The 18,764-nt window shown below is 39.0% G+C and overlaps 1 protein-coding gene across 6 annotated transcripts in view; it reads right to left on the reverse strand.

The window, feature by feature from the left end:
• NRXN3 (neurexin 3) overlaps positions 1–18,764 on the reverse strand; it is a 1,487,041-nt gene that overhangs the window by 320,976 nt on the left and 1,147,301 nt on the right. The window lies entirely within an intron of this gene.

Below are 18,764 nucleotides of genomic sequence, written 5' to 3' on the forward strand. Positions count from 1 at the left end.
ATCCACATGAGGATTTCAATCAGAGAGGAAACATAGGCTGATTATATATTTTTTTTTAAATAAATCACATTTGCTGCCTTGAGGAGGATAAAATGGCAGAAAGTGGTGGTATCATCCAAGAGTTGAAACAAAAATACCAGTCAGAAAGTGTCTGCAGAGATTTGGGTGAGAGAAGGTCTAGGTGGCTACAGGTAGCTTTTACTAAATGGGAAGGAACGATGAGAAGTGGTTTGATTTGGGATATACTCTGGAGGCAATATAATAGAATTTCTCATCAAATAGACAAGAACATGAGGAAATGAAGGTATGAATCCTCCATTTGGGGGGCGTGTAGCCCCAAATGGATATTGGATGTATTGAGTGAGTAGATATGTGATGTATTGAGTTTGGGATCATCATATAAAGAACAGAGAATGGAGAGTTATATTTTGGTTCTAATGCTTTTGAGCTGGCTAGTAGGTGTACCAGTAGAAGCTGATCATACAGACAGTTCTGTATGTGAATCTCCTGCTCAGGCAAGCAGTCAGGGTGGTAGTCTAAATCTAGAGTCAACATGAAAGAAGGGACCATTTTACTGACAAAGCTTTCCTAAGGGACCCTCAATAATACCACCTAACTATATGTAAAACTTCAATGTAAAACAATAACATAAAACACACAGGTTTCTGAGATGAGTCAATGATTATTTCACTGTAGTCTATTTTTTTGTTTTTTGTTTTCTGATTATAAAGTAGTACAAAATCATCATAGAAAACTTGGTTGATGTGTTTTTTTTAAAACATAAATTCAACATTAAAATATAACTATTTTTGACATTTTGGCATATTTTCTTTCTGTTATTTTCATTGGTCAAACAAACAAACAAAAAAAAAAACTACATTGAACCCCCACATATCAGTCACTATTCCAGGCATTGGGATTTCAATGATAAACAACATAAAGAAAGTCACTGACCTCTTGGAATATATATTCCAGGGTGACAGATAACAAAACACCCAAGTAAGCATATAATATGTGAAATGATGTTAAAATATATGGAGAAATAAGGGAGTAAAGACAGATGGATGGGGGAAAAGAGCTGCAAAAACTGTATGGGTTAGGGAATTTCTCACTAATGAGGTCACATTTGACAGAAGTAAGAGAGGATTGCGTGAAGAGTCATGGAAGAATATCTGAGATAGATGTCTGGATCAATGTGACAAGTATAAAGGTCCTGAGGTAGAAACAAACAAGACTGACCTGCTTGATGAATAGCAAACAACTCAGTAAAATCAAAGTAGAGTGAACATGGAAATTAGGATAATATTATGATCTGGTCTCATAACATCCAGCAACATGGGCTAAAATGGTAAATTATATGTCTTCTTGACCCCTGAATATTCCACTTTAAACTAACAATTTTTTACAGTGAAGACTTCTCTGAATACTAAAATGGGTCTTAATAGCCCAAGTTTTAGTTCAGACTACCTAAGTGTAAACCCTGGTCTGTCATGTACCACGGCATGACCTTGAATTATGCATGACCTTCTTTCTCACCTCTAATGTCCTCCCCCTTGGGATTATGGTGATAGTAGTTAAGTGAATTAATACAGACAGACTGTTTAGAATGGTGTCTGACACCTAACAAGAGTTCCACTAACATCAGCTGCTTTTATTATTGCCGGGTTATCATCATTAAAATTCCCTCTGCTTCACTGTAACACCCTGGGGGCTTAATCTAGTTTTGTATCACTAGGAACTAGCCCAGGACCTGGCATCAGTTTGATGCTTAAAAATGTTAGTTGAACAAATCTGAATTCTACTTGGAGCCACATATTCAACCCAGTAAACAAATTTACTAACACAGTTTTAGCCCTAATTTTAACTCTCTCCAAAATCAACATTTGGATTAAGAAACACTGCTCATTAGGTCCATCAATCTAAACACAGTATAATTATAGCAAAGGCTGTTCCAGCCAGTGTTCTGTAATTGGAGCTTCCTATTCACTAGCACTTTCCCCAATTCCCACAATGATCACTGATGTTCATAATGACAGGCCTGAGGCAGTGCAAAATCCTCCCGAATAACCAAGAACGATTACACTCTGTTCTGTCTAGCTGAGGGCATTTCACTGTTTTCTCACTCTTTGAAATTATGGAATCCCTGAGTATTATCCATGGGGAAATCTCTTCTCGCAAGAGATCAGATTTCTGAGAGCACACCATCCTTTGATCAGATCAGATCATGGCTGGCTGTAATTAAAACTGGATGACCAAGCCCACCCTTGTTCATGTGTGCAAGATACATAATTAGGTCATAACCTGGTCTGTAATTTATCCATTTTTTCCTTCTTTTTTTCTGCACAAGATTTGATAAATTAATCCATCAATAAATCCTCCTCCTATGTAGTGGAAATTATTTCAAGGTAACAAAACCCTAACTTATTGCTTTCCTTGAGTATTTTAAGCTTCAGTTTTACATTTAATCCCTTTCACTTGAATATTTGACTAATTGAAAGATATGACACTTTTTAAAAAACTGAAGACTACTCTCAACACAAATCCCTGGGTTCATGATGCTTTGCACATAGCAATTTGATTTAGGGTAGGGATAGATAGCACTGTCATTGTAAAGTTCTTTATAAATTATCTTAATTATTAAAAATGCTATTATCTGAATAGAAAAAGCCTTAACTCTGAATTTCCAACTGTGCAATTTTGGATAATTTTCTTTTCTACTAGATGCTTCATTTTTCTTATCTGTTCAATGGCCTTAAAAATCAGTTCTACTTCATAGAATGAAAGGGTTAACCTTATCAGTAAAATGCTTAGAACTGTACCCAGTATATAATAAGTACTCAATGAATTCATATAAACTGGCCCCTCAATTTACATTCTTTCCAAGAGTGCTGTGTTTATTGAGAGCTCCTTATATTTATTATGTAATTACAATTCTAGATTGCTAGAAGATGTAGCATTTTCTAAAATAAAATAAATAAAATAAAATAAAATAATAAAGTAAATCTCCAGCGATCTCATTCTGCATTGAGATTCTGAATTCGTAACTGACTCAGTGTGGCATTCTTGCTCACAAGGGATAAGTGAAGTTAAGTGCTCATTCTGTTCCTTTTCAACACATTTCTCTTTGAAGTGAAGGTGGTGTGTCTTTTTATTTAGTTGGAGAAATCTCAGTTGCTTGGTAACAAAGGAGAAAATCCATGGCAAGCCAGGCCTTAGCAGCCCCAGAATACTCCACACTCCACTCCTCCATCCTCCAGAAGGCCCTTTGTGCCAGCCAGCAGATTCTCAAAAGCACTAGGCTCAAGGTGGTAGACACCACTTAAAGACATAGCAAGGCACAGCTTCTTCTGAACGTTCTTTATGTTAATGATTGAAACGAATACTGCCAACATGGAAATGAGTTAAGATTGACAGTTAACTCACCAAGTCCTCAAGTTCACCTTGTCCTCTTATCCTTGTTCCCTATGACTTATCAGAAGAAATGCCTAGAACATGTTTCTGTGAGGTTATAAGGTAGTATGATATGTATTGTTGTTGTTGTTTATTTCCCCCAGATAGCCTTGTCTCTTATACCCTCATTATTTGGTTGAGCAGAAAGACATATAGATGTGAACTATTCAAAGTTTATAACCAACAGAAACCACTTTCCTCAATACACACACATCTTCTGCCGTTGTCAGGACCAGGCTGTGTGGGTGAGACCCCCCAACTCTTCCTGGTCTAGCCATCCCATCCCTCTTTTCATACAATTTCATTATCACTGCCCAGGTTTGCATTTGGCAAAGCCCTTTCTCATGACTTATCCCATCTGATCCTTAAAGTTATTTCTTGAAAAGCAAGAGCAGGTATCTTCATCTCTGTCTTACAGACAACAAAAAATCTCCTCATCCAGAAAGTGTGGAGTCAAGACACTAAACCAAGCATTTGGTGGCAGAATCCAGGGTTCCACCCTGCACTGATTTCCTCAATAACTTTCTGTGGGTCAATGATACCCATAAATAACATCTACCACTTGCCATGTGTTACTTAGCTGTGTCATAAGTGCTTTTCAAACATATATTTATGTTAATCTTCTGTGACCTCCATTTTACAAATCCAGAAACTGAGGTACAGAGAGATTAAGTGACTTGTCTAATGTCATATAACTAGAGTGAGGATTTAAATCCAGTCAGTTTGGCCCCCAGTCTTTGTTCTCATCTACACAATGTCCTAATATGAATGAAAGCATAATTTGGTGAAGTTAGAAGAACACTTTTGTGCACTCGTGGATTTGAGTGTGAGACACATCACCAACATGTGACCACATCAACATATATACAATCGTGCATAATGACAAAATAATTAATGCACAAATTAGAATTAATAACTAAAGGAGTGACTGATGTTCAAGCTGAGTGGAGAAAGAATAGGCAGGAAGGATGGTATTGATCTAACAAGTTTTTTTTTTTTAGATAATTCTTTCACTTAAAAAGTATTTGAGAACTGTCACAGACTGGAGTAGACTAACAAGTCATGGAAACATAATGAAATGTGGTATCTTGGATTTGATCCTGGTACATGAAATGAACATTGTTGAAAAATTGGAAATGTCTGAGTAGAGTCTGTAGTTATAGTAATAGTCAAATGTTAATTTCTTAGTTTCAATAAAATGTATTGTGCTTGTGTAATATGTTAACATTGGCAGCAGATGGTGAGGGGTATAAAGGAATTCCATATACAATCTTAGCTACTTTCCTGCACATATAAAATCATTTCAAAATTAAAAAAATAAAGAAATTACATGTAAGTGAGTTGCCATGCAGACTACATTTATAGACTGTCCCCTCTCTCAAAGGACAATTTCAATACCTGATTTTTTACTAAATATTTAATTCTTTCCTATCTACATCTTTCAGAGATAACCCATTTTGGCCCTTGTATATAAGATCCATCTTAACAATATTCTGTCATCTGGCTTCAGTAAAGAGATGACCTTGGAGGATGATCACACTTGATGAAATCACAATTCTCTTTTCCTTCCTGTTAACTCTACTGATATAGCCAGTTTTCAAGTTTCTGGGAAACCATTTGAAATTTTGACCAACTAGAAATAGTCTCTTCAGAGTTTGTGACCCTTAAATGTTGTCATTCTTCAGAGAAATAGGAGATTTTTGAAGATGGCAGAGTCTATTATGGAAGTGTGAATATCCATGTTATATTTCAGAGATAAAAATCTCTAGATGTTATAAAGAAAGGATTTTTTGGTTGTGTTTTACTTATCTATATCTGAAAGTAAACTATTTCAGGATAAAATATAATCAATTCTCAAAAAAATAGCTAGGAATCAAGTAGCATTTCACATTACTTGTTAAGTTTGAAATTACATTACACTTTTAGCACATGGATTCAACAGCATTTATTGAGCAACTATTGTGTATAAAAGGATAGACAGGGATATGACCCTATCTTATTGAGCTTGTAGTCTGGAAGAAGGAACTGGATAAAAAAGAAATTTATGACATATACACTGTCCCCATTATAAACAGCTTTTGTCATTCAATACAGAGTAGAAATTTTCTTTCTTAATGAATTCAGACCATGTGAAAATTTTTGAGTTAAATTCAATTGTGGAAAAAAACAATGCTAACATTGACCTTGGAACTTCAAGCTCTGTGATCATATACTCTGTCTATCCAAATTCCATGCCAGATTTCAAGAATGAAAAGGCCCTTAGTTTACAACCTAACCCATTTTCCAATGTATACACATTATTGTTGAATGGAATAGCCACTTTTTACTATAAGAGATCATACTTGGAGTAAAATCCACATTCATTCATCCCATGATGGAGTGCATTTCAGGTATCATTTGTAAACTGCCTTAGCACAACTTCGATCCTTGTTTTCTTAACTATTTGATTTTTTTCTATCTACAAAGCAATGCTGGAAGTCCTATCTCACTTGCCCAAATGTTTTTGGATGCTTGCCCGATATAAGATTTCAGCATGCATCTCTCAAGGAGACACTGTCACCATAGCAGCTCTGTCCACTTCTGTAGGCACTGTTCTGGGCTAAAGCCTTCTGTAAATCTCTAAATCCTTTCTCAATGTACAGCTTTCAAGCTTTCAGATTCTATTCTTTTGCCTTGAATTGTCTGTTGTACTCATTAATTACCTTGTTATGGAATAGAAAAAAAAGAAATCTCTCTCCATTTCCCTAAAGCCTTCACCCTTTCTTAAGATTCATGAAGAAAAGCAATTATCTTTTTGTATGGTATTGATCTGTCTGGACATTGCCTCCCAGTGGATCATCCATTTAGTTCTGGAATTTAAAAACACTCACAATGCCAACCTCTGTGTCACCACCTGAATTAATGTCCATTCCTCCTCTGCTGGCATCCACTAACAGTCAAGTTCACTATCACATTGAGCTGTCTCACAAAGAAAAGTAGTTTGGTCTCTGTGTTGCACATATTTTTGGCATTACTTCATTCAGTATAATTTATGATTCAAAGCACTGACAAGTCAACAAATCTCCGAAAGTGATTGTATGCCTTTTGGGAGAAAACATGTAAGATTAGTCAATGAAGTCTGGTAGAATTTACTAGATCACAGAACTTTCCACGTGATTGGTAAATATGTGTCAAGAGTATCTGGTCATTGGGCCTCCCCTGGTGGTGCAGCAGTTGAGCACTGGGCTGCAAAGCTGCCCGCAGCCTCTGCAGCACCAGTTCTATCCCTGGCCACTGGGGAGGGTCCCACATGGCGCGCAGACCTCTCCTGCCGGCCGCTGCTCCCCTCAGCAGTGTACTTCATCAGTCTGCCTCTTCTGCTCCCTGCTCTGGCTCTGGTGAATTCTCTCACCCTCCCGTGCTTCTGACTGTACCCAGTGCTTGTATAAATAAATAAATAAATCTTTAAAAAAAAGGACTATCTGGTCATTGAAAATCAGGCATAATCTTCTGAGACTTTACAGAATTCACTATAACAATTGGAGTCTTTGAAAATTTCATTGGTAGGTATATTATAGAAAATGATACATTAGCGTTAATACTTATTTTATAAAATGATTTTGAAAAGAGCATTAGAGAAAATTTGTCAATTCATATTGACAAATTCAATTTTTTTCTTGACTTACTGATACTGATACATAAAATTTATGTTACGAGTAGTTTTTCTAGTTGACCAACTATTTTACTTAATATTAACATTAAGCTGTAATTTCAACTGATTCTTTTAGAGCGTGGCACAGAAGAGACATTAAGAGTTGAGAATTTTGGATATTCTTTCTGACTTGCCTAAGTCAGTTTAACAGCAAAAAAAAAAAAAAAAGGTGATAACTTTCTTAGTTCTCTAGTTCAATGCGTGTGCAAGAAATTTCAGAAATTCATCTATAAAAAGGCAGGAAGATACTCATTATTTGTCTGGGTCTTAGTTATTATGATCTATATTGACGGCTGTGTCTACAAGACAATTGATTGTCTCCTAAAATAGAGACATTCATAATTAAAATGATATAAAAAGGGTAAAATGTTGCAGAAGCAATCTTTAAACAGAATAAGAGTCCTCTTAGTGATCAAAGACTTTCTCTAATTGAATTTTTTATTTACATAGGAGAAAAATGATTACCTTGTCCAAATTACCCATTTTGTGGGAAATTTTGCCACTCACCTCTCAGGAAAATTGGCATTTGGATATTGATTCATGCTGCTCCCCACCCTTTTTTTAAAGATTTATTTATTTTTATACAAGAACCGGGGTACAGGCCAGACGTGCGGGAGGGTGAGAGGATTAACCAGAGACAGAGCGGGGAGCAGAACAGGCAGACTGAGGAAATACACTGCTGAGGGGAGCAGTGGGCAAGACAGGAGAGGTCTGCTTTGCCATGTGGGATTCTCGCTGGCTGGCAGGGATTGAACCCGCACTGCAGAGGCTGTGGACAGCTTCACGGTGTGGCGCTCAATTGTCTGAGCCACCAGGGAGGCCCTGCTCCCCATCTTTTTAAGTGAGAAAGGGAATTTAATTTTTTATATTTATTTTTATTAATTTATTATTATTATTATCATCATCATCATCATCATCTTACATTATTGTAGTCCCCAGAGTTCTCCTTCTACCTTATCACCTGTGAACCATCACCATATTCCCTTGTGTTCACCCCTCTCCTGTTTTGCACCACCCCCTCGCCCCCTCCCTTGAAAAGCCATTTCTTTACAGAGCATTTTAATGTTTCCTTGGGAAAAAAATTGAGGGTTCTGTTAGTGGTGTATAATTCTAAAAATATTCCAATGAAATCATGAATGGTTTCCCTGAGTTTTGTAACTGACTTTCTCTCCTTTTTTTCAGTAAAGGTATCCACTCAGGCATGTGAGTAGAAAAACTGATAATACAACCTCTTGGTTTTATCTGATCACCTTCCACACTTGTGGTCACTATGACATGAGCCTGTGGGACAATGGCAAAGAACAGGGGCTGAGTGATTCAAGGAGAAGACAGTGCAAGCATTAGGAAACCCTGGGAAGGAGGAAGGACCTGGCCTTTGACTTGAGGCACGTCTGGATTAAATCTTGTCTCAGCTGTCTGCTAGGGCCAATAAAGTTGAATTTCTAACCCTGAAGTAGGAAATGAAGACAACGGTTCCTGCTTTGAGATAGGTGAAGGGATCTCAGGGAAAAATAAAACAAAACAAAATGGAAATATATACATGCATTCATACATACCCTGTTTTTAGCCATGCTTTATAAAAGCATGCTTATAAAAACAGCAGACATTTGTGTGTGTAAGAAAATAGACGCTCCACTTGAAGTGTGTTTATGTTCCCAGGAAGTATCTGAATTGGTTTTACCTCACTTGGTGATTTCCCCTGAAAGAGAATCTGAAAGTGTCTGATTGCTCCTTGCAAAGTGTCTTTTTCCCTCCCAGGTTGACGTTTACCTATACTCCTGGAGAGAATGTTCACATTTGTGATTATCTACTTTTACCATGTAAAGTATAATAGAGAGGAAACTCAAAGGGGCTTTAGAAAAAGTGGACTTTAAAAGGAGGTCCTTCATGCATAGTCTTAGACTAACCTAGGACAGGAGGCTCCATGCCGTGAAGATGCTAAATTATGGGGGCTGACTGTGCAGATTCCACAGATGTTTCCATCTTAGCCAGGCAGAAGAGAGACAAAGTTTCAGATGTGCCCTTTTGGACTGATGTGCCATTGGTACCAGTACATAAGCATAGGAAACCCCCTTCCTCTGCCCAGTCCATAAGGCCAAGAGAGGTAAAAAAAAAAAACATGAGAGGAGACCCATGAAACGTGGATAACCCTGGAGCTGAAGACAAAGCTCCAAAAAGAGAGCACGTCCATCCCTATAAAGTCTGTTTCCTCCAGTACAAGTAGATAAGCTAATACAACCCAGATTATAAATGCATGCCCTCTCATCAAACATGGTATTGTTTACATTACAGAATTGATCACATATAATTTTTCAGCACAGAGCTGGATGGTATATATTATAACCCTAAAGTACAGGCATGGGAAGTAACAGGAAGCCAATTAGGACTCTCCCAGGAGGAAAAGATAGAACTGAGCTCAAAACCCCAAGTTCCCCAAGTTATTCTTTAAAAAAAAAAGGGCTGATTTATCCATGCATTCAAGAACCAGGGTACAGGCCAGATGTGCGGGAGGGTGAGAGGATTCACCAGAGACAGAGTGGGGAACAGAACACGCGGATTGACTGAAATACACTGCTGAGGGAGAGACAGGATTCTGCCATGTGGGATTCTCCCCAGCTGGCCGGGATCGAACCGGCCCTGCAGAGGCTGCGGACAGCTTCACAGCGCTGTGCTCAACTGACTGTGCCACCAGGGGAGGCCCAAAACCCCAAGTTGTTTTGGTCAAAAACCTTTGAAAAGACGTCTTGGTCACTTTCTTTCAAATGCCCCAAAAAGGTCATTCCAAATCTTACACTTTCAGGGGCTCATCTCCCCATGCCCATGTAAATTACAGGATGACCTTAAAACTTTCTTCAGTGGGAAGATTAAGAACATCAGCCAAGAACGTCCTTGAGTTTTGTGCTATGCTTGCTCTCTACTTTGCTCCAGAGGGAAGGTGACCATAGTCAAGCAGTCTGCCCTGGTTTTCCTCCCATTCTTCTCTACCTTTTCTGGGCTACAGGTTGATCAACCTATCCACCTCTTCTCCCTTTAATGGCCAGTCTTTACCTTTGTACCAGCCCCGTCCTTACTGCCTGAAACCAACCCTGTATTCTTTAAATTAAAAACACCCCCTCCCACCCCCTTGTCTCCACCTCACTACCTTGATAGAGGTGACGTTTGGGCTGAATTCCCTGAAAAAAGAGGGCATATTTAGTTTCATGTTTTGTATCAAAAGACTTACTGTCACAGGTTAAGTGACCCTTGCTCAAGCTTCCATAGCTTGATGGTAGTGGATCTAAGGAGAAAACTCAGGCCTTCTGCTCCTCAGCCCCCAGGGGTCTTTCTCTATGCAGTGCCAACTGGCAATCAGTTCCCACGGGTGACCTGTGAGCTGGCCTCCTATCAGGTAAGGTCACCACAACAAGCTCCCATGTTCTTTTACCTCTGGCCTTATACAAGGAACACGTTGCCCGTCTTGGGTACTGGGCCCCACTTATGGTAACTGACATATCATAGCTAATTATCGCATCACTCAGACACAGTCATCCATCCACCCGGGTATGAAGCCCCATTAATAACCCTCCGGGGAAGGAACATAGCATTCCTGATGTGGTGCTGTCACACAATCTGCCCCCTGACACAGAGTCCCCATAATCAGTGCTAACATGCCCGCTAATGTGTCATGCCACACATTGTTTCTCAGCGTCTCACAATACACAACCAGGAAGCAAAGCCCTTATCATTTAATAACACTCCCTGATACTGAAAACTGCACAAAATGGAAACTCTCCAAGAGGGTGGAGAAAGCCCGCTCTGTGAGGAAACTATTATGGCTGTAACACAGGCTTTCACACAGCCGAGGTTCAGATGACGAACAGATTCCCCTTAAATCCTTCGGCTGCCATTATCCTAGAGAGACTTCTGGTAGGTCAGAGCCCCGAAGTATGGAAAGCACATGCCTTGGCAAGAATGGAAAGCAAACTATGAGGTCTGGGTCTCTGCCCTACTCTGCTTTGAGTCACTGTTTTCATCTTGACAGAAAATGCATTTTGACATGGAGCACTGGGATGGGAGTCTGTCTTGGGATTCATGCTGGTCTTGGCCATCAGTGTGCATGTGGCCCCCAGTGTAATCACTTGTAAGGTGAGAAGGAAGTTTAGCACAAGGCACGCTACAGAATGAAAGGTGATGATATGGGGCAAAGTGCTCTAAGCTTTTAAGAATAATTAATAAGATAATTTCAATTAAAACAGCTAATATTTAAAGGAAACTTAAGATGGGGCCAGGCAGGCAATATTATTAGGGCTGTATAGGTATCATTTCATTTAATGTTCCCATTAACCCACATACAAACTTATTATCCTCTGTTTCAGCAGATAAGTAAACTGAGGCATCGAGAAATCACGTAAGGTGCCTAAAATCACGGGGCTATTAAAAACACTATTAAGTAATGAACTATAGAAAATATCCCTGAAGAAATGCAAATGGCCAACAGGCATATGAAAAATGTTCAATATCACTTGTAATCAGGGAAATGCAAATCAAAACTACCATGAGATACCATCTTACACCAGTGAGAATGGCACATACTAAAAAAAACTAGCAACAATAAATGTTGGCGAGGGTGTGGAGAAAAAGGAACTCTCCTGCACTGCTGGTGGGAGTTCAAACTGGTCCAACCACTATGGAGAGCTGTGTGGAGATTTCTGGACCTACTAAACATAGAGCTTCCATAGGATCCAGCAATTCCACTCCTAGGTATTTTACCCAAAGGACACAGAAACATCAATTCCAAAGAGCACCTGCACCCCTATGTTTATAGCAGCACTGTTTACAATAGCTAAGCTTTGGAAACAACCCAAATGCCCAAAAATAGATGACTGGATCAAGAAGATGTGGTACATATACACCATGGAATATTACTCAGCATTCAAAAAAGATAAACACATGCAATTTGCAGCAACATGGATGGCGCTGGAAGGGATCATGCTCAGTGAAATAAGCCAGAAAGAAAAAGAAAAATACCGGATGGTCTCACTCATAGCAGGAATCTAGAAAACTTATATAAGGGACCAGGAAAAAGAATAACTATAAGAAAGTAAAAATCAAAATTAACCAACAACTATGAACCAGAGACACTCTATGGGGGGTGCGGGGCAGGGAGGGGAGGGATTGGTGTCAAAATAAGGGGATCACAATTGTATGGGGAATATAAAAATAGAATTTATAATAAAATTAAAAAAATAATAAAAACAAAAACACTGTTAAGTAACAGAGTCGGGATTTGAACCAAGAAGTCTGGTTCCAAGGCTGCATGTGCACTTGTTAAGGAGATCTGTAATTAAATCAGGTGCTTTGAATGTGAAGGGAGAGAGAGAGAGAGAAGGAAAAGGAGAATCTGTAATAAGAGCTTAATAGAAGGAAGCATGAGAAAGTAAAGATCATTTAGGGAAATTATGCTTCACATTAAGAAATCCTGTTATCTCAGCCTCTATTTCTCTATCCAGGAGGCCAGTTCCATTCCCTACAGCCTCCATCGGAAACAGTAATTTGTGTCTTCCTTGCGTACTGCGATCTGAGAAATAAAAGGTTTCTGTTTCATGCCCAGCTCTCATGTAGCCAACCCTGTGACCTTTGGTAAGTAAGACCCTGAGTTTCTATATAATCATCTCTAAAATGAATGTCCAGGTGAGGTACTCTCTTAGGTGTCTTCCAGCTCATTCAGGGTTTCTTACTGGAAACTGCTGAGAACTTGCCTCACCAGTCAGTAGAGTGACCCCTTCAGAACCGTGGTCTCCAGGGGGTGCCAAGTTCATTTTTTCTGGGATTATGGGGGGAAATATGGAATATCTATTTATCAAATTTTATTTTTTTTAAATTCTGGTGTTTTTGTAAGTTTTATGATGTAAACAACATATTACATATACATACTACATGATACCGATGAAAATTTATAACTGGTACATGATCCATTTTTTGTCTAGTTTGTGTGGACAATCAAGTGGAACTAGCAAGCTAACCTGGACCTTTCTTCTGTGAGTGCTCCCCAAAGTCTATGCCCAATTTACTTCCTTGATGAAATACTGTTGACATGGTAGATAGGGACGAACTTAAAGGTAGTCCTCCCAAGGTACATGTTGTAATTTGATGTTTTTGTTTTAAAATTAAATATTTCAAGCTGCATCTTAATCTTGAACCACAGAGACAATAATAATAATAATAATAATAATAATAATAATAAATAGTGATCGTCATAATAATAATGTTGACTTAAAAGTTTGTATTCTCAGGGAAAAACCATCTTATTACATAACCATATGTGAAGACTGTATTTTTGAAGAAAAATCTTATTCTGAAGAACAGGTGTAGTATCTAATGGAAACAAGATATTCTTTCTCAGAAAAATCATCGTTTCCCATTAAGCTTCTAGGATAATTCTAGCAGTATGTGAAAATATATGGGAACATGTTGACAGAGCCCCAGTAGCTTTCTCTGCCATTTGGTCTATTTTTCTGAGTCACAAAATAGATTAAGTTCAATTTTGAAGTCATCCTCTCCTTTGATTTCCCTCTCTAAAATCAGATACTCACAGTAATACCTGGGATATGATGTGCTATTCTGACCCCTCTAGTTTGGGAAGAAGATAGAAATATCGGGGAAGCTATAAAAATAGTCTCAAAAAATAAAAAAAAAAATGGAGAGCTACAGAAGATAAAACCTAAGAAGAGAGATGGTGAGAGCTAAATTTATAAAGTCTGGCAACACAGTGACTCCAGGGGACTTGATCACAGTCTATAAATACCTTCAATATAATTGAAGGGAAAGAATTATTCATAGTCTCAGAAAATGATATGACTCAAAGCAATGGCCTGAAGCAATGGAAAGAAAAGTTTAGGCAAAATAATCAAGAGAGTGGTGGGAAAGAAATTCTTAGCTATCTAAGGAATGGGAACAGGATAAGTAAATCCCAGAGGAAACATTTTGATGCAGACAGCCTGAAGTCCTGGAGTAAGAAATAAAGACTAGCAATTTGTTCCTCAGTAACATGTCACCTATTACTCTAATAAGAATTCAGAGCTCTCAGAAGCACCCTTTAAAGGTAGGCCACTCTAGAGAAAGCTAAGTCATCAGAGATACATATGAAGGCTTTTAAAAAAAAATTAAAATTTTAAATTTTTTATTATTTATTATTTATACAAGCACTGGGTATAGTCAGAAGCGCGGGAGGGTGAGAGAATTCACCAGACCCAGAGCGGGGAATAGAACAGGCAGACTGATGAAATACACTGCTTAGGGGAGCAGCAGGAGCGGCAGGAGAGGTCTGTTGCACCATGTGGGACCCTCACCAGATGCCGGGGATCAAACCAGCGCTTTAGAGGCTGCAGACAGTTTCACAGCCCAGTGCTCAACCACTGCGCCACCAGGGGAGGTCCACATATGAAGACTCTTAATGAGAGCACAATTAGTCAAGAAGACCAGGAAACACTTATATTGCAGGATTATAAATTAAAATTTAGGGAAAATGTGTCATTTTATGCACATCATATTTCAGGAATGTCATGTTTCAGGAATGTCAATGAAATATTCCAAGAAAAATTAATAAAATCTTCATCTATAGATGACCATTCTGTGTTTGGCATAAAGGTTGTTAAAAGAGCAAAAATAAGCTGAACCATTTAGCTAAAATCATTCAATGTGCCATGTTACATAACAAACAATATACATGAAATATGTGGATATGAGATGCAAAATTTCTGAGTAGGCACATATGTGCCCTTAGGATAATTTTATGATAGTCAACTTCGAAGCTCTTCTGAACCAAGCATTAAAAATAGTGTGACCATGAAGATGCTTGAGAGCACCAATGACATACATTCTGTGATTGCAAATCCCAGAGCAGCGTCGCTAGACACTCAGGAGACAGAAGGAAGAAGAGGTTTAATTCTTGCTCTTGTATCCAATGACTACAGGAAGGAAGGAGGTGTTAGGGCAACTGGAATACTTCCATGTTAGGTGCCCCCACCCAACTGCCTTGCATAGACTGCTGACCTGGCTCTGACCAGCGGGGAGGGCACAACTGGCTCTGGTCTCACTGGCAGTCAGCACAACAGCAGAAAAACCCTGAGAATTCTAACAACAGAAGCAAGCAGAACAATGGCTTCTAACAGACACTCAGACATTTAGTGGGAGTCTGTTTCCAGAAGGTGCTATGTGAAAAGTAGTGACTAGGTTTCTAAAATTTAGCAATCCTAGGTCCAAGCTTACAAGGTGGCTCTAGGTGGTTAGCAACAGTTTTGAGCTTACAGAACAGTGCTGTTCTGTTCACATTTTTAAACACACACACACACACACATACACGCACGTGGATTTTCTTACTGTGTGAAATGAACTGTCTCTGTCCATCTGGTGCTATTGGCTTCCACAGCAGAGAGGGTACCATGCATACCATCTTCTGACCAGCTCATGTCACCTACAACAGCATCCACAGAACACCACTATTTTGCAAAATCAGTGTTTTTCTTGGAATCAAACGGGAGAGCTCAACACATTTTTCTGAAAGAGAAGTTTTGGTCGTCCTTTTGGGTTGGAGTTTAGACGACAGGAAAATTCTTTGTTCATGTACAATTCACACCAAATATGCACTTTTAACAAACAAAGCAATTATGCAAACACGGGGTAAACTTTCTCATCATGCCTTCTGTGTTCTTTCACATGCATTTCCTAAAGTGGGTGTTTTTTGTTCTCTTTGTCAAAAATTGATAGTCATTTGTAAGGCAAGAGCTCTTTAAGGAAGCTCCCAGTTCCAGAAAAGGGTCTGTTATGACAGGGCGAAAACCCAATTTTGAATGAGACACATTTAACTGCTCTTTGGAGAACCATTGTAAAGTATCATTCTTTGAATCTCTGTAAAGACCTAGTCAAATAAAAGATTGAGATTTAGAGAAATGAAAGAAAATGACTTGGATGGTTTTCCCCAGAGCTGACTTTCCGTGTCTGTGTTCCAGCCCAATGTTTGTATGAATTTAACACACACGCACAGCTTGAAGGGGGAAGCGCACACTCTGTGTTTTGCAGTGTTTGGGTGGAATCAAAGGGAAACATGGGGTTCTGTTCTGTTTCCTGCAGCCTTCAGTTAAGTAAAGAGAAAACCTAATTTGTACTGATCTTGTCACCACAGGGGGTGATTCTGTAAGTGGCCAGGGTGGGGAGAGGAAGCTCCCAGTCATTCTGGAGACAGGAGAGCCAAGGAGGGCTTGGAACGCACACTAGAGGTGTTACAGGTATCTGCAGGGTGGATAGGGTTTTGTTTGGTTGATTTGGGGTTTTGTTCTTTTTCTCTTGGGTAATGTTGTGTGAATGCCTCTCACCTTTTGCTTCTGTGAAATATAGCTGGATACTCTGAAGGAATATTCCACCGCTACAAAACAAAACAATAGGAACAACCACAGTCATTTCAAGGGAAAAGGGACAGAAATTGAGGGAAAGATGTTTGTTTTTGTTTCATTTTGGTGTTGAAAACAGAAAAGAGGGCTGGTGGCAGAGGTAGCTGTAGAGCCCAAAGCTGGCAGGATCGCATTTTGCGATCTTTGATTATGGGAGTAAGAGGTTCACACAGAGATGATGGAGGTACAGGAATGTAAAAAGATGCAAATAAAAGTTGGTGGAAATCTGAGAGTCTGTTAAGCTACTTCATTAAATATTTATGACATTGAGTATCCATTAAGTTCAGCAGAACTCAGATCCTGACTGCTTGCACCAGGGAGGACTAATCTTCAAATATGTAAGTCCCCTGAGGATGAGGGGGCTGCCCACTGTGTTTGCTCTGGTATCTCAAGCACCTACAATCTACCTGATATATAGTAGGAGCTGGTTGAATAAATAAATGACTAATTATTTTTCACAAAATTAGGTTGCTAATCGTTGTTTGCCTGGCTGATTTGAACTTGGGAATTCTACTGTTCCCGTTATGTCTCATTCAAAGCTAAATTTATCATGTTATACTTCTTGCTGTATGTCACTGTATCTATTCCCAACTAAACCACAGAGAGATTTTTGTCTCTTTTTTTTATGGCAGCTGTGCTTTGTGGATAGTGGAAGACCATACCCATTGTGTGATCACAGTGTTTTGGGAAACACATCACACCCATCTCATTTTCTTCTTCAGTGCTTTAGTATTGAATTTAAGCTCTGCTGTTTAGCCAAGCAACAAAACTAGCTCCAGTATTGCTGATCTCAGTAGCAGACATGAAAATCTGCTAACCTTAGAAATTAGACATCAAGTCAGGGGCAAATTAAATGGTACCTGCTTCTATTTCAAGTGATGTGATTTGGAGCATACAGGTCTACCTTGCACGTTTTTGCTGCATCCTGCCTGCTACCAGGCATGTGGATGGCGAGCTTACAGAGCAGCAGATGACAGCCCAGACTGCACTGAAGACACTCACATCTGGTTTAAATTAGAAATATGGAAAATTTAATACTGACTGCACTGAGACTAAATGTGTGTTGGTGTTATTTGAGATTACTCAACATTTTCAAGGAAGGATATTTGAAAATGTCTAATAGAGCATGTATCACATACTGAAGCATGAGAATGCATTTATCCAATAATTTCTGCTCAGATATGCTGCCTTTGAAGGGATTTTTTGCTAAAATTTGGGAGCAAAAATAACTTGGAAACTCTTAGTTTACTATGCTGTTGGCACAACCTCAGATTAGTCCCCCAGCTCATTTTACATAGGGATGTTTAAGAGACTGGTCTGGGGGTAACTGGGTGCTTTAATGCTATTAAGACCAAGAAAACAAATATTGATAAGTAATCCAACATAATGTGAAATGAATATCTTTGAACCAAAAAAGAAAAAAATATTTCCAATTATATATTCCACTTTAGTCAAAATACTATGATCCTTCCCTCTATTTCTGTTTACTATTCTTTACTGCACCATTAAACAAAATACCCCAGGTCCTGTTAAATTTACAACATCCATCCTCATTGTTGAATAGGTAATAATTGAAATCAGGATGGATGCCATTAAAGTCATACAGACCTGTGTTTGAGTCCTCTTCCCTTCCTTTAACACTGTGCACAAGTAGATATTTAGATCTCTGAGTCTTTGTTTCTTAATCTCCAAATAGTAATCATCCCACCAACTTGACAGTGCCATGAGGACTAAATGGACTGATACATAAAAAGTGTCCAGAACAGAGGCTTCCCTGGTGGTGCAAGGGGTTAAGCAATGCACTATGAAGCAATCTGCAGCCTCTGAAGCATGAGTTTGATCCACAGCCAGCCAGGGAGCTACCCATATGGTGCAGCAGACCTCTCCTATCTCACCCACTGCTCCCCTCAGCAGTGTATTTCAGACAATCCGCTTGTTCTGTTCCCCACTCTGTCTCCGGTGAATCCTCTCAGCACCCCCCACCCCACATCTCTAGCCTGTACCCTGTTTCTTGTATGCATAAATAAATAAATCTTTAAAAAGTGGACAGAACACTGCCTGGACCACAAATCAAACAGCAAATACAGAAATGATTTAAAAAATGCACATTTCATCAGGAAAGAACAGAGTTTGTGACCATAAAATTCAACCTGTGGAGTACATTTCCAAAGGGGTTTAGTCATCTAAGCTCTACAGTT

This window comes from Talpa occidentalis, unplaced genomic scaffold (genome assembly GCF_014898055.3).
Source record: "Talpa occidentalis isolate TD23 unplaced genomic scaffold, MPIMG_talOcc4v2.1 talOcc4.11, whole genome shotgun sequence".
NCBI lineage: Eukaryota > Metazoa > Chordata > Mammalia > Eulipotyphla > Talpidae > Talpa > Talpa occidentalis.